Source organism: Rhinolophus hipposideros (genome assembly GCF_964194185.1).
Source record: "Rhinolophus hipposideros genome assembly, chromosome: 13".
Classification (NCBI taxonomy): domain Eukaryota; kingdom Metazoa; phylum Chordata; class Mammalia; order Chiroptera; family Rhinolophidae; genus Rhinolophus; species Rhinolophus hipposideros.
Window position 1 is genome coordinate 37,759,666 of NC_138059.1, and position 13,358 is coordinate 37,773,023.

The 13,358-nt window shown below is 41.2% G+C and overlaps 1 protein-coding gene across 3 annotated transcripts in view; it reads right to left on the reverse strand.

The window, feature by feature from the left end:
- Nucleotides 1-13,358, reverse strand: part of PLEKHF2 (pleckstrin homology and FYVE domain containing 2) — a 136,328-nt gene that overhangs the window by 109,945 nt on the left and 13,025 nt on the right. The gene's annotated exons all lie outside the window — the stretch shown is intronic.

A 13,358-nucleotide genomic window follows, 5' to 3' on the forward strand; every position in this document is an offset into this window, starting at 1 on the left:
CTTCCATGCTGCTGTTGTATCCTTTACTACTTACTACCCCGCAGCTAATTCTTACTCATCTTTCAATATTCAGGTTAGCTTACCATATCTACTCCAGGAGCCCTTCCTTAAACCCTATTAGACTAAACACCTTTCTCTGTGTCCTTCATATTCTATGTACCTTCTAGCTTCAGTCCTACCAAAAGACTGAAATCTGTTTCCTCCACAGGCTACCGTGGAACCTAAGAGGCAGAGACCATCCAATATCTATCTTTGAAACTCTGGCATAGCAAAGGTGCTCAAAAATGTTGACAAGAACATTTTGGCAATGTGCAAAAAAAAAAAAAAAAAAAAAAAACCACCCATATTAATCTAATCTTAAACAAGCGTAGATTTAATCTCTAGATCCAATACTGACTTCACTCAAGTCCCAGAGTCGTGCCCTATTTCAGACCTACTAACTAGTACTACTATACTACAACCAAGTCATATTAAAGAGAAGAGGAGCATTTAAAGTTTATAGACTAACAGCATAGTCTAAATTCCAGTATTCGGCTCACAAATTGATGATACTGTAACCCTTCTTGGTCTCCATTATAAAGGAAACAATTCTAATTATTTTTGAATTCTGTCTCACCCTAATCTTGTAAGTCCTCTTGCCCTCCACAACAGTGGGTTTTGCCCTGAAAGTTGTTCCTAAGAATTAATATGATAATACATGGCTCCAAACTGCGATGCCTTCTCTTTCTATTTAAGACAAATCTGCCAGCCAATTAAAAGTCTACTATCCTATGCACAAGTGCATCATAGAAGAGGAAATAAAAACAGCTAATAAACACGAAAAGAGGTGCAATGTCATTCATAATTAAAGAAATTATATTAAAACATTAGGATATTTTTTCATTTACTAGATTAACAAAACATTTTAAATTTCCAAAGATACCATACTGAGGGTATAGGGAAACAGGCACCCTCATAACTATAGAAAATATGTGCATAGAAAAACTGATCTAAGTATTTAACCAAAAGAAATTTCACTCAAGTACATAAAAATATGTGCATGGATATTCAACACAGCACTGTTTATAACAGGAAAAAAAATCAGAAAGGTCCAAATGTCCATCAACAGGAATTGGTTGAACAATTTATGATACACCCTGAATGAGATGCTGCATATCTGTTAAGAATGAGTTCTAAATATAGCAATATGGGGAAATACTCAAGACATTTAGGTGTGGAAAGAACTAAACATCATTATATCAGTTTTGTTTTAAATATATACCATATTTCATCAAATCTAAGATGCTTTACATTTTAAGACACATCCTCATTTTATGTGCCACCAAAAAAAAAAATGCTGCCAGTTAAATCACAGCATACCCTTTATTATATGAATCACAATTTCAGACATAAAATATAGTAAAACAATGTTCCTCTTTAGACTCAATGAAATATGGTATAAATGCATAATCATACACACTTGTAAATATGTAAGCACACGTACAGAAAATAAAATTAGAAAACTATATAACATAATACCAACAATGGTTATTTATCTCTGGGAAGTACAATTATGGGTAATTTTTCGTACTTTATATTCAAACATTCAACAAGTTTTAATTCTGTTAGGCACTAATCTAAGTGCAGGGAAAAAAATGAATGACACAGGCAAGGTCCCCCTTCTTCAAGGCTTCCATCCTAGTTGGGTGAGGGGCAAACAGAAAACAAAATCAAGAACCAAGTAGTAATTAATGTTATGATTTTTTAAAGTGATTTTTAAAAAAATCAACTGAAAGCTACTCAGATTGGATGGTTAGGGAAGGCCTTTCTTAAATGGTACTATTTTACCTGATAAGAAAGAACTAGACATGCAGACATGAAGGGTGGGGAGAGTAAGAATATTCCAGGCAAAAGAAATAACTGCAAAGGTCCAAAGGCAGAAAAGAGGTTGGTTGGTACTTTTATAGAACTGAAAGTATCTTTCCCATCTGAATCAACTGCTGATTCTACTCATTTGGACAATTATTAATCAGCTCATATGCAATGCAAATAGGTTTACTTATTATTGCTACTACTGGAATAATATACCACCACAAATTTGTGCAGTGCTTTTCACATGTATTATATCCTGATTTTAACTGTCTCAAACTCCTGTGAAGTAACTAAAGAAGTTTTTATTATCTCCCCAAGATGTATCTAATAATATTAATTGAAATGTGAGCTGAAGGAGGAACTAAGGCAAAACAGCCTGGAATTAACTTTATTCACTGGGAGCCCAAGCTAGGAGCTGAGCTCTTTGCATGCATTACCGTATTTCCTAGTCAGGGTAGCCTTATAAATAATTATACACTATTAGCTCCATTTTATAGATATGTAAACAGTGACAAAGGAGTTAAGTAACTTGCCCAAAAAGAACCGGGGCTAAAATCTGATTCCTTTATGCTGTTACTAGTTGATTACAATATGCTAATTATTCCCCAAGGCTCCATTGACTCCACAAGAACTAAGAAACCTATTGCTAACCTCTGAACCTTCACTGCAAACCCTAAAAATACTGAAGAAAGATAAGAGGATACAATCTTAAGTAAACAACCTGAAAGGACAGGTTTTCATGATTTAGTGAGTCTCCTGATAATGTTTCATTGTTCAAATTTTGCAATATATTAAGCCTGCATCTCTGTTCATAAATCTTTCCCCCATTTAAGAATGATTCAACGTAAGAGAAATCTGGGGCATTATTAACTGGTATTTGGCTAGAATAGCTTTCAAACTCTGACCGTGACCCATATAAAAATATATGTCTCTTACTGGCAAGAATGTAAGGTTGGGGGTCGGGGGTACAGTGAGGGAAGGGGTGAATGGGTGGAGGTTATCAAAAGGGAAATTAATGCACCACTTTTAGTTGGATTATTGCTTGATAACCCCAGGCAATAAATTGGTAAACTGGATTAGGGCTTTACCCTTTAAGCAGAGTCTCTGGGCCTTCTCCCAAAGCCCAAATCAAAATTTACCACCAGCACACTGAGATGCCCCAAGCAGTTAAGAATGTCAAAGACTTTTGTGAGAGTGCTAGAATACAAGATTACCAGACTTAGCCAAAGATTTGCATATCTTACTCACTGAGCCACACAATAAAGAGGAAGCAGAGGACAACTATAAAAGTGGTCCAATAGGAGCTGTCTACTTTTCTGAGGAAGGAATATAGGAAGAGCTAGGAAGAAAGTTTCCCACCCTCTGGGAGCGATAACTTCTTTAGGACAGATTCCAAGAAGTAAAATTACTGGGTCAAAAGGCATGAATGTTTAAGGCTTTTGCTATCTTTTACAAAATTTCCATTCTGAAAGGTAACACCAATTTACCAAGCAGCACAATCACTGTACCTATCCCATCGCCTCAGCAAGTATTTTTCTTTAAAAATTTAGACAAACGGGATTTTAAAAATGGTATCTCATTTTATTCATATCATTCACTTCTCTTTTATTCATTCTGTTTGTTTATTCAACAATTATATATTGAACACTTTCTACATACCAGATATTATTCTTTTCCTCTCAGAGCATACAGTCTAGTGGAGGAGAAAGACAATAAGTAAACAAATAGGTGATTCTGAAAGGTTAGTGCAAAGAAGGAAATCAGCAAGGTGCCAAGATACAGGGAAAAAGTTATTGAGTACACTTCTGTGACTTTAAGTGAAACCAATTTTATCATAAACAAGAGTTTAGTTCCTAGGACACTAATCTCATCAACATTATAACGAAATGCACCTGCTATAGTTCAAAAAGGCCTCACTGAGGTGGTTCTACTGTGTTTCCCAGACAATAAGGCCTAACCGGACAATCATCCCTAATGCGTTTTTTGGAGCAAGAATTAATACAAGACCCGGTCTTATTTTACTATAAGACCTATAAGACCGGTTATTATATAAGACCGGTCCTTATATTAATTTTTGCTCCAAAAGACACATTAGAGCTGATGGTCCGGCTAGGTCTTATTTTTGAGGAAACATGGTCTATACTACGTCTTAAAGTATGAAGAGTCAGCCAGTCATACAAAGGTAACTAACACTATGGACAAAGGTCCTAAGACAGCAAAGAATAGTACTTTCAATTTAATTGAATTTTTTATTTCATAGCTACTAGTAAGGTCAACCACTTTCCTTTTTTTTTTAAAACCACTTTCTAATGTGTTTAATATCCACTTATATTTCTAAGATCATTATTTAAGGGTTATTAATCTGTATGACTACTTTACATATAAAGACTATTAACCATTTATTTCTTTACTTTCCCTCCTATATTAATCTATAATTTTGTTTATGGTGTTTGACAGAGGCAGTTTTATTTCTTAAGTAGTTAAACTTATAGATCTTTTCCTCTTGTGATTTTCTTCCATTACTCCTAAGCTTCCCTTATCCAGATCTCAGATATACCTATTTATTATCCATGTCTTATGATATGAATTTCACATTTAATTCTTGCATCCATCTGAAACTTACTCTGGCATAGGAAAAAAATTCCTTTTTCTTTTCAAATATTTGCATCACAAAAGAACTAATTAACTGGCCCAGATTCATTAAGCACTATATATGACCTCAAGTTTTCTCACTTATAAATGGAAATAATAATAGCAGTTATGCCAGGGAAAGGAGTAATTAGATAATGCACATAAAAGATTAAATGAGATAATGCATATAAAATGTTCAACAAGTAGTGAACAAGGGTAGCTCTTATTAAAAGTATTAATAATCTGTAGAGGGCAGGTGCCTGTAAGGCACCATCACATGACTGAGAAGCATGAGATAGAGGAAGTTACTTGGGTCTTTAGATAACACCCACATTCTTCTGTAGGGTGTGTCCAGATGGCTTAAGACCGTTATCCTGCGGCAACCCTGCTTACGTTAATGCCCCTCCACCCAGCAAAAAAAATGTATATAACCCATGATTGAGCTGCAATAAAGAGAGACTTGATCAGAACTCCTGTCTTGTCTCCGGTCTTTGTGTCTCCCATTTTCCTCCCTTCTAGGTGCTTCGGGGTCCCTCGTGTAGTGTACCGCGGGTCGAGACAACAGGCGCCCAACGTGGGGCCTGAAGTCTCCTAGAAGACGAGACACCTGAGTTCGTCTGGTCTAAGGAGCTGCAGCATATTTCTTCTTTGATCACCATAAGACTACCCAACTTGTGGGAGATCTGTACAGGTAAGCGGACGACTCCTTCAAAAAATGGGACATATATTTGTGTTCTAGTCTTATGTATAGTCTACAGGCTTCCCCTCAGACACTTAGACACCTGTTGTCCCAGCCTCCCTTTTTATCTGCTCTCAGCTCACTTTGGGTTTTAGTCGTTCACCAACAAGACAGTTTTCTAGGTGTTTGGGACCGTTTGAGCGAGATTTGGCCTGCTTACTTTGAGCTCCAATCGTCCACCCAGAGGATTTCCCGACCGGTTGAGTCCCTACTGGCTTTCGCCTCAGGGTCGTTACCAGCCGCGACGCCTCTCGGGATCCGTGTTGGCGGATTATACCAACCGATTGCTCACGTAAGGGCTTTCTCTCCTCTCACCCCAACACCCCCGTCGCTCCGGCCGGGTGAGTCCCAAAAGACATTCGTCTGCGGGTCGTTACCATCCGTGCCGTCTCGTTTGGGTCCGTGTTGGCGGATTGTACCAACCGACTGCCTACGTGAGGAGAGTCTTTATTCCTTCTCATAATGGGACAAGAGGTTAGTGTTCATGACAAGTTTATCTCAGGACTAAAAGAGTCCTTACAAATAAGGAGAGTTAAAGTCAAGAAAAAAATTTAGTTATCTTTTTTAATTTCTTAAAAGATGTTTGCCCTTGGCTCCCTCAGGAAGGAACCATAGACCACAAAAGATGGAAAAGGGTTGGAGATGCCCTTAATGACTTTTATAAAACTTTTGGCCCTGAAAAAATCCCCATCACTGCTTTCACTTATTGGAATTGCACTAATGAGCTACTTATGGTAGATCGCTACACCCCTGACATCGACCGAGTGTTACAAGAAGGAAACACATTTTTACAAAACGCTTCCCGCCCCTCCTCCTCCTTACAGGACCCCTCTTCTAAGTCCCCCCACAATTCAGATTCTATTTCTATTTCAATGCCTCCTGAAGATCCTGAGACCACCAAAAAAGATCCTAGTAAGCCCTTATATCCTCCCCTACCACCTAATTGTCCTGATCTTAATGTAAATTCTAGCCCACCTGAGGACGATCAGTTAAGCCCTGAGGACGAGGCTGATTTAGAGGAAGCTGCCGCTAAATATCATAATCCTGACTGGCAGTCTCTGGCCTCTAATCAATTGCCCCCTCCTTATAATCCCCAAATGCCTTTAGCTCCTATCCACGATCCTGATCAAACTCTCCTCTCCCACCAAGTCCAACAATTACAAAGAACCGTTCAACTCAAAAAACAACATCTAACTCTCCTTAAACGACTTCAACAGTTAGATTTACAACTCTCCTCTGCTGCTACTCAAAAAATTCCCCCCCCTTTCCATAAATCCTACAAAAAAATTTCCCATCTCAAATAAAAAAACCCCTCTTAATCTTTTCCCTGTTATTGAATTCCCCCCAATAAAAACTGAAGGAGGCAGTGCAGATAGTGATGAAGACCCCAACAGAGACAATAAAGAACCTGCCAGACACGATAAGCGCCTTGATTTAAAAACCACAAAAGAACTCAAAAAAGCGGTGGACGAATATGGCCCCACGGCCCCCTTTACACTCTCAATTTTACAATCCCTAGATGACCTCTGGTTAACCACCCACGATTGGCACTATTTGGCCCATGCCACCCTATCGGGGGGCGATTATGTTCTCTGGAAATCTGAGTTTACTGAGGCCTGTAAAGAAACTGCACGCCGCAACGCAGAAGCGGGAGGCGAGTGCACTGATTGGACCTATGATAAGCTCAGGGGCTTTAAGCCCTACGATACAAATGAAGCTCAACTACAATATCCATCTGGCCTTTTTTCTCAAATTCACCTTGCCGCTACTAAGGCATGGAAAAAACGTCTCCCTAAGGGGCCGGCCACAACTCAACTCACTAGTATTAGCCAGAGGCCAGATGAACCTTATGCTGACTTCATCAGTCGCCTAACCAACGCCACTGAAAGACTCCTTGGTAGCACAGAAACTGATAGTGATTTTTTCAAATTAGCTTTTGAAAATGCCAATTCTGCCTGTCAGGCAGCCATCCGCCCCAGAAAAAAGGGTTCACTCTCTGATTACATTCGCCTATGCACTGATATTGGTCCTGGTCACCAAATGGGCCTCGCTATCGGGGCAGCTTTAAAAGATTCATTATTTAATCCGTCTAAAGGCAAAAACAATTGTTTTTCATGTGGCAAGCCCGGACATTTCGCCAAACAATGCCCAACCCCTCGTCAGACACCATTAGGCCAACCCACTCCCACACCCATATTGCCCCCACGAGTATGTCCCAGATGCAGGAGAGGCAAACATTGGGCCAATCAATGTATATCAAAAATAGATGCCCACGGCAATCCTCTCCTGCCCCAGCAGGGAAACTTCCTGAGGGGCCAGCCCCAGGCCCCTACAGAGAATCCAAACCTTGGGGCGACTCGGTTTGTTCATCCACAACAAAACTTTGTCCCGTCTCAATTCTCCTCCGAGCAACCCCTGGCAGTGCAGGACTGGACCTCAGTCCCTCCTCCAAATCAATATTAACTCCTGACATGGGACCTCAGATACTACCTACGGGTGTCACCGGACCCCTACCACCAAACACTTTTGGTCTAATAATCGGAAGAGGTAATTCGAGCCTACAAGGCCTATATATTTACCCTGGTGTTATAGATAATGATTTTACGGGAGAAATACAGACTGTAGCCTCCTCCACTTCCTCTCTCATTTCTATACAACCGGGACAGAGAATAGCTCAGCTACTCCTTCTCCCACTCCAGACCACCCATAAATCTGCCAGCAATGAGCCTAGAAACAAAAAGAATTTTGGATCCTCAGATGCTTATTGGATTCAAAATCTCTCCCCCAATAAGCCCATGCTAGATTTAAAACTTGATGGAAAAACCTTTAAAGGCCTTATTGACACTGGTGCTGATGCAACCATTATTAGACAAGAAGACTGGCCGCTTTCTTGGCCCCTTTCTGACACACTTACTCACCTACAAGGCATAGGACAAACAACTAACCCCAAACAAAGTGCCAAGTTCCTAACATGGCTAGATAAAGAAAATAACTCTGGCACAGTACAACCTTACGTTGTACCCAACCTCCCAGTAAATCTGTGGGGCCGTGACATATTATCCCAAATGGGAGTAATCATGTTCAGCCCCAATTCCAAGATAACCACCCAGATGTTAAAACAAGGGTTTCTCCCAGGTCAGGGATTAGGAAAACAAGGACAGGGAATTAAAAGACTCCTGTCTACTGCCCAGCGCCTGCCTCGATTAGGCTTAGGACATTTTCACTAGTGGCCTCTGACCAACCTGCACCCCATGCTGACCCTATATCCTGGAAAGACAACTCGCCCATATGGGTGGATCAGTGGCCACTAAGTTCAAAAAAACTAAATGCTGCCAATCAGTTAGTGCAGGAACAATTGGCGGCAGGGCATCTAGAGCCCAGTAACTCCCCCTGGAACACACCTATCTTTGTCATAAAAAAGAAATCTGGAAATTGGAGACTTCTCCAAGACCTTAGGGAAGTCAATAAAACGATGATAATTATGGGCGCCCTTCAACCAGGCCTAACTACCCCTGTAGCTATTCCCTCGGGATCCTTAAAAATCATTATTGACCTCAAAGACTGCTTCTTCACTATCCCTCTACACCCTCAAGATCGACAACGTTTTGCTTTCAGCATACCTGTAACTAATTTCCAAGGGCCCATGCAGAGATTTCAGTGGAAGGTCTTACCTCAGGGCATGGCCAACAGCCCGACACTCTGTCAAAAATTTGTTGCTCTGGCCATCGATCCCATTCGAACTCAGTGGCCCCCTCTTTATATTATTCATTATATGGATGATATCTTAATAGCTGGCAAGAATGGATCTGACCTCCTTTTATGCTGTGACGCTCTTGTCAATAAGCCTACAAAACAAAGGCTTACAAATAGCTCCCAATAAAATTCAGTTAAAAGATCCCTACACCTATCTTGGTTTTGAACTCCAGGATAAATATATTAAAACTCAAAAAATTCAACTCAAAACCACCCATTTAAACTCTTTAAACGATTTCCAAAAATTATTAGGTGATATAAATTGGATCCGTCCATACTTAAAACTTACTACAGGAGAACTAAAACCTCTCTTTGATATATTACAAGGAGACTCAAACCCAACCTCCCCACGCAAGCTAACTAAGGAAGGTCTGCTTGCGATAAAAAGAGTAGAAGAGGCCATCAGTCAACAATTTATCACCTTTATCGACTATACTCAGCCCCTTAGGTTTATCATCTGTGCCACGCCACACACACCCACCGGTGTCTTTTGGCAAACAGCACCTTTGATGTGGTCGCATCTCCCTGCCTCCCCCGAAAAAACTATAATACCATATTATTTGTTAGTTGCAAAACTTATCACAATTGGCAGAGAAAACAGACGCCGATACTTCAGTAAGGAGCCCGACATAATCATTCAACCTTATACAAAAACAGAAATTAATTGGCTCTTACAAACAACAGACCAGTGGTTATTAGCCTGCGCCTCCTTCTTAGGGCACATTGACAACCATTATCCCTCTAATAAGCTCTTACATTTTCTTAGGTTTCATCCCTTTATATTTCCAAAAAATACTTCTCAAAAACCATTACCAAATGCTCTTACAGTTTTTACTGATGGATCTTCTACAGGCATAGCTGCCTTCACTGTTAACAATCAAACTCAGGCCATTCAAACCCCTTATAAATCAGCCCAGATTGTGGAGCTTTTCGCTGTCCTCTCAGTTATGCAAAAATTCTCTAACAATCCAATTAATATTTACACAGACAGCGCTTATATTGCACAGTCACTTCCTTTACTAGAAACTACTGCATTCATTAAACCCACCTCCACCGCCATACACCTTTTCTTACAGGTTCAAAAGGCCATCCATGCCCGATCTTATCCATTTTTTATAGGTCACCTTAGAGCCCACACCGGGCTTCCAGGCCCCCTTTCTACAGGAAATCTATCAGATATAGCCACCCACAAAACAACTGTTTCCTTCGTCTCCACTGTTGATCAGGCTCAACAAGCTCACTCTATACACCACCTCAACGCTCAGACATTACGATTAATGTTTAAGATCACACGTGAACAAGCCCGACAAATAGTAAAACAATGCCCTGCTTGTGTCACAAATCTACCTACCCCTCACTTAGGAGTAAACCCTAGAGGCCTTGTTCCCAATGAAATCTGGCAAATGGACATTACCCATGTCCCTGAATTTGGCAAACTTAAATATCTTCATGTTACAGTTGATACCTTCAGCGTATTTTTGCATCCACACAAACAGGTGAAGCCAACAAACATGTTATTTCTCATGTCCTCACTTGCCTATCAGTAATGGGCAAGCCTAAGACTATCAAAACAGACAATGGGCCAGGCTACACAGGAAAAAATTTCCAATCCTTTTGCTCCACTTTACAGATCCATCACATTACTGGCATCCCTTATAATCCTCAGGGCCAAGGCATTGTTGAACGCGCTCACCAAACACTCAAAATCACTATAAATAAGTTAAAAAGTGGAGAATTGTACACTATAAAAAATTCCCCCAAAAATGTTGTTGCTCATGCACTTTTTATTCTAAACTTCCTGCAACTCGACCAAAACTCAAAAACTGCCGCTGAGCGCCTCTGGCATCCAACCACAGCTGACAATTTCGCCTCCGTTTTGTGGCGAGACCCCATAACAAATCGATGGTCAGGCCCAGATCCCGTCCTCATTTGGGGACGAGGATCAGTCTGCATTTTCGATAATAAAACCCAAGCTGCCCGGTGACTTCCCGAGAGACTTATAAAACAAATAGATGTTAACCCCCATTCCAGGGACAGCCCCGCTCCCTGAGAAGCCATCTTTCACGACAGGCACAAAAATGACTGCTACACTCTGGCTCCTGCTACTGGTCTTGCCTCTCGTCCGTTCTGGTCTTGACCCTGGAAAAGTTGACATCAACAAGCTCAGACAGCTAACGGGACAACGACCCCCATGTGACTGCGACGGAGGTAACCTTCGGGGGGCACCATCTACCTCGGTCCTCAAAACCGTAAGTTGTCAAGACAAAATAGCATACCTCATCACATCTGAGACTGCATCCACAACCAAATGGGTCTGTACTTCCTCTCCCCAATACCCCTGCTGCGGTTGGCATTGGCTCCTATAAACCCGCACCCTGCGCGGCATCTAATATGTTAGGAAAAAATATTTGCTGGCAGATCGAATCCCCTATACCATATGTTTCTGACGGCGGGGGTCCAGCCGATCTCCAATCCAATGAAAAACGCATTAAAAAATTTGCTGAAATACAAAAGACCCTTAACCCTAAACTTACCTATCACCCTTTGGCCCACCCTAAAAAACCGGGTCACATGGACATTGATCCTCAGACTTTTGACATTCTTAGTCCTACCCACAAGTTATTGCTTTCTGTTAATTCATCCTATGCCACAGACTGCTGGCTGTGTTTACTACAAGGCACCCCTTTACCATTAGCTATATCCTACCCCTTTGTCACCTCTAATACCAATAATTCATGCAACATAGCTCTCCCTTTTTTAGTCCAACCCCTTGGCTTTAACAATACCCCGTGCATCCTCTCTCCCACTCAAAACGATACTACAGAGGTTATTTTAGGAAGCCTCTCCTTTACAAATTGCTCCTCCTTCATTAATGTATCCTCTTCTATGTGTGCACCCAATGGATCGGTATATATTTGTGGAAATAATTATGCCTACACCTATTTACCACAAAACTGGACAGGAGTTTGTACCCTAGGCTCCCTCCTCCCAGATGTATCCATCATTCCAGGAGATGAGCCAGTCCCTATCCCGACTTTCAAACATATTGCAGGACGCACTAAACGTGCAGTCCATTTTATTCCCTCATTAGCGGGTCTAGGCATCACCACCGCACTTGCCACCGGGTCCGCGGGGATAGGACATTCCCTAGTACAATACCATAAATTATCTGGGCAACTCATATCAGATGTCCAGGTACTCTCAGAAACTATCCAAGATCTTCAAGATCAGGTTGATTCTCTACAAGAAGTTGTCCTCCAAAACAGGAGGGGATTAGATTTACTTATTGCAGAAAAAGGGGGCATCTGCCTGGCCCTCAGAGAAAAATGTTGTTTTTATGCTAACAAATCTGGAATTGTTCGTGACAGAATCAAAAATGACAAGAAGACCTTGAAAAAAGAAGAAGAGACCTCCTTTCCAACCCTCTCTGGACCGGATTCAATGGACTTTTACCCTACTTCCTACCCCTGCTTGGCCCCATACTCGGGTGCTTTATCCTACTATCACTGGGACCCATCCTCCTCAATAAACTCATGTGTTTTCTCAGACAACAAACAGAGGCCTTGCAGGCCAACCCCATACAGGTCCATTACACCCGACTGGAGATGCAAGAGCGAGGAGATCCCTATCTCCAATAACAGAAGTCATAAAACAGGACTCCTCCCCTGTGAGATGAACTGGATAGCCAATGACGGGTAAGAGGACAGCTCTCTAAGTAACATAAAAAAATCAAAAACCTGTCGCTGTACCAGGTTTCACAGAGATGGACTGTCCCAACCTAAGACAGGCACAGTTCCCTAGGGGCTCAGAGCTCCTTTTTATAAAACAGAAAAGGGGGACCTGTAGAGGGCAGGTGCCTGTAAGGCACCATCACATGACTGAGAAGCATGAGATAGAGGAAGTTACTTGGGTCTTTAGATAACACCCACATTCTGTAGGGTGTGTCCAGATGGCTTAAGACCGTTATCCTGCGGCAACTCTGCTTACATTAATGCCCCTCCACCCAGCAAAAAAAATGTATATAACCCATGATTGAGCTGCAATAAAGAGAGACTTGATCAGAACTCCTGTCTTGTCTCCGGTCTTTGTGTCTCCCATTTTCCTCCCTTCTAGGTGCTTCGGGGTCCCTCGTGTAGTGTCCCGCGGGTCGGGACAATAATCAAACCTAATTATTTAGCATAATAAATTGTATATATTCTAACATTTGCTTCTGGGCTGTCTAGTCTAATACATTAATCTGTTTTGTAATTCTTGTGTCAGTACCATGCACCTGGTAGAACTAGTCTAGACTATCCCCCATTACTTAACTTTCAAAACTGTTTTACCTAATCTCTTTTTTTCTCAGGAAGAAGTCTACTAAGAACAATGGTTCTCAACCTTAGCT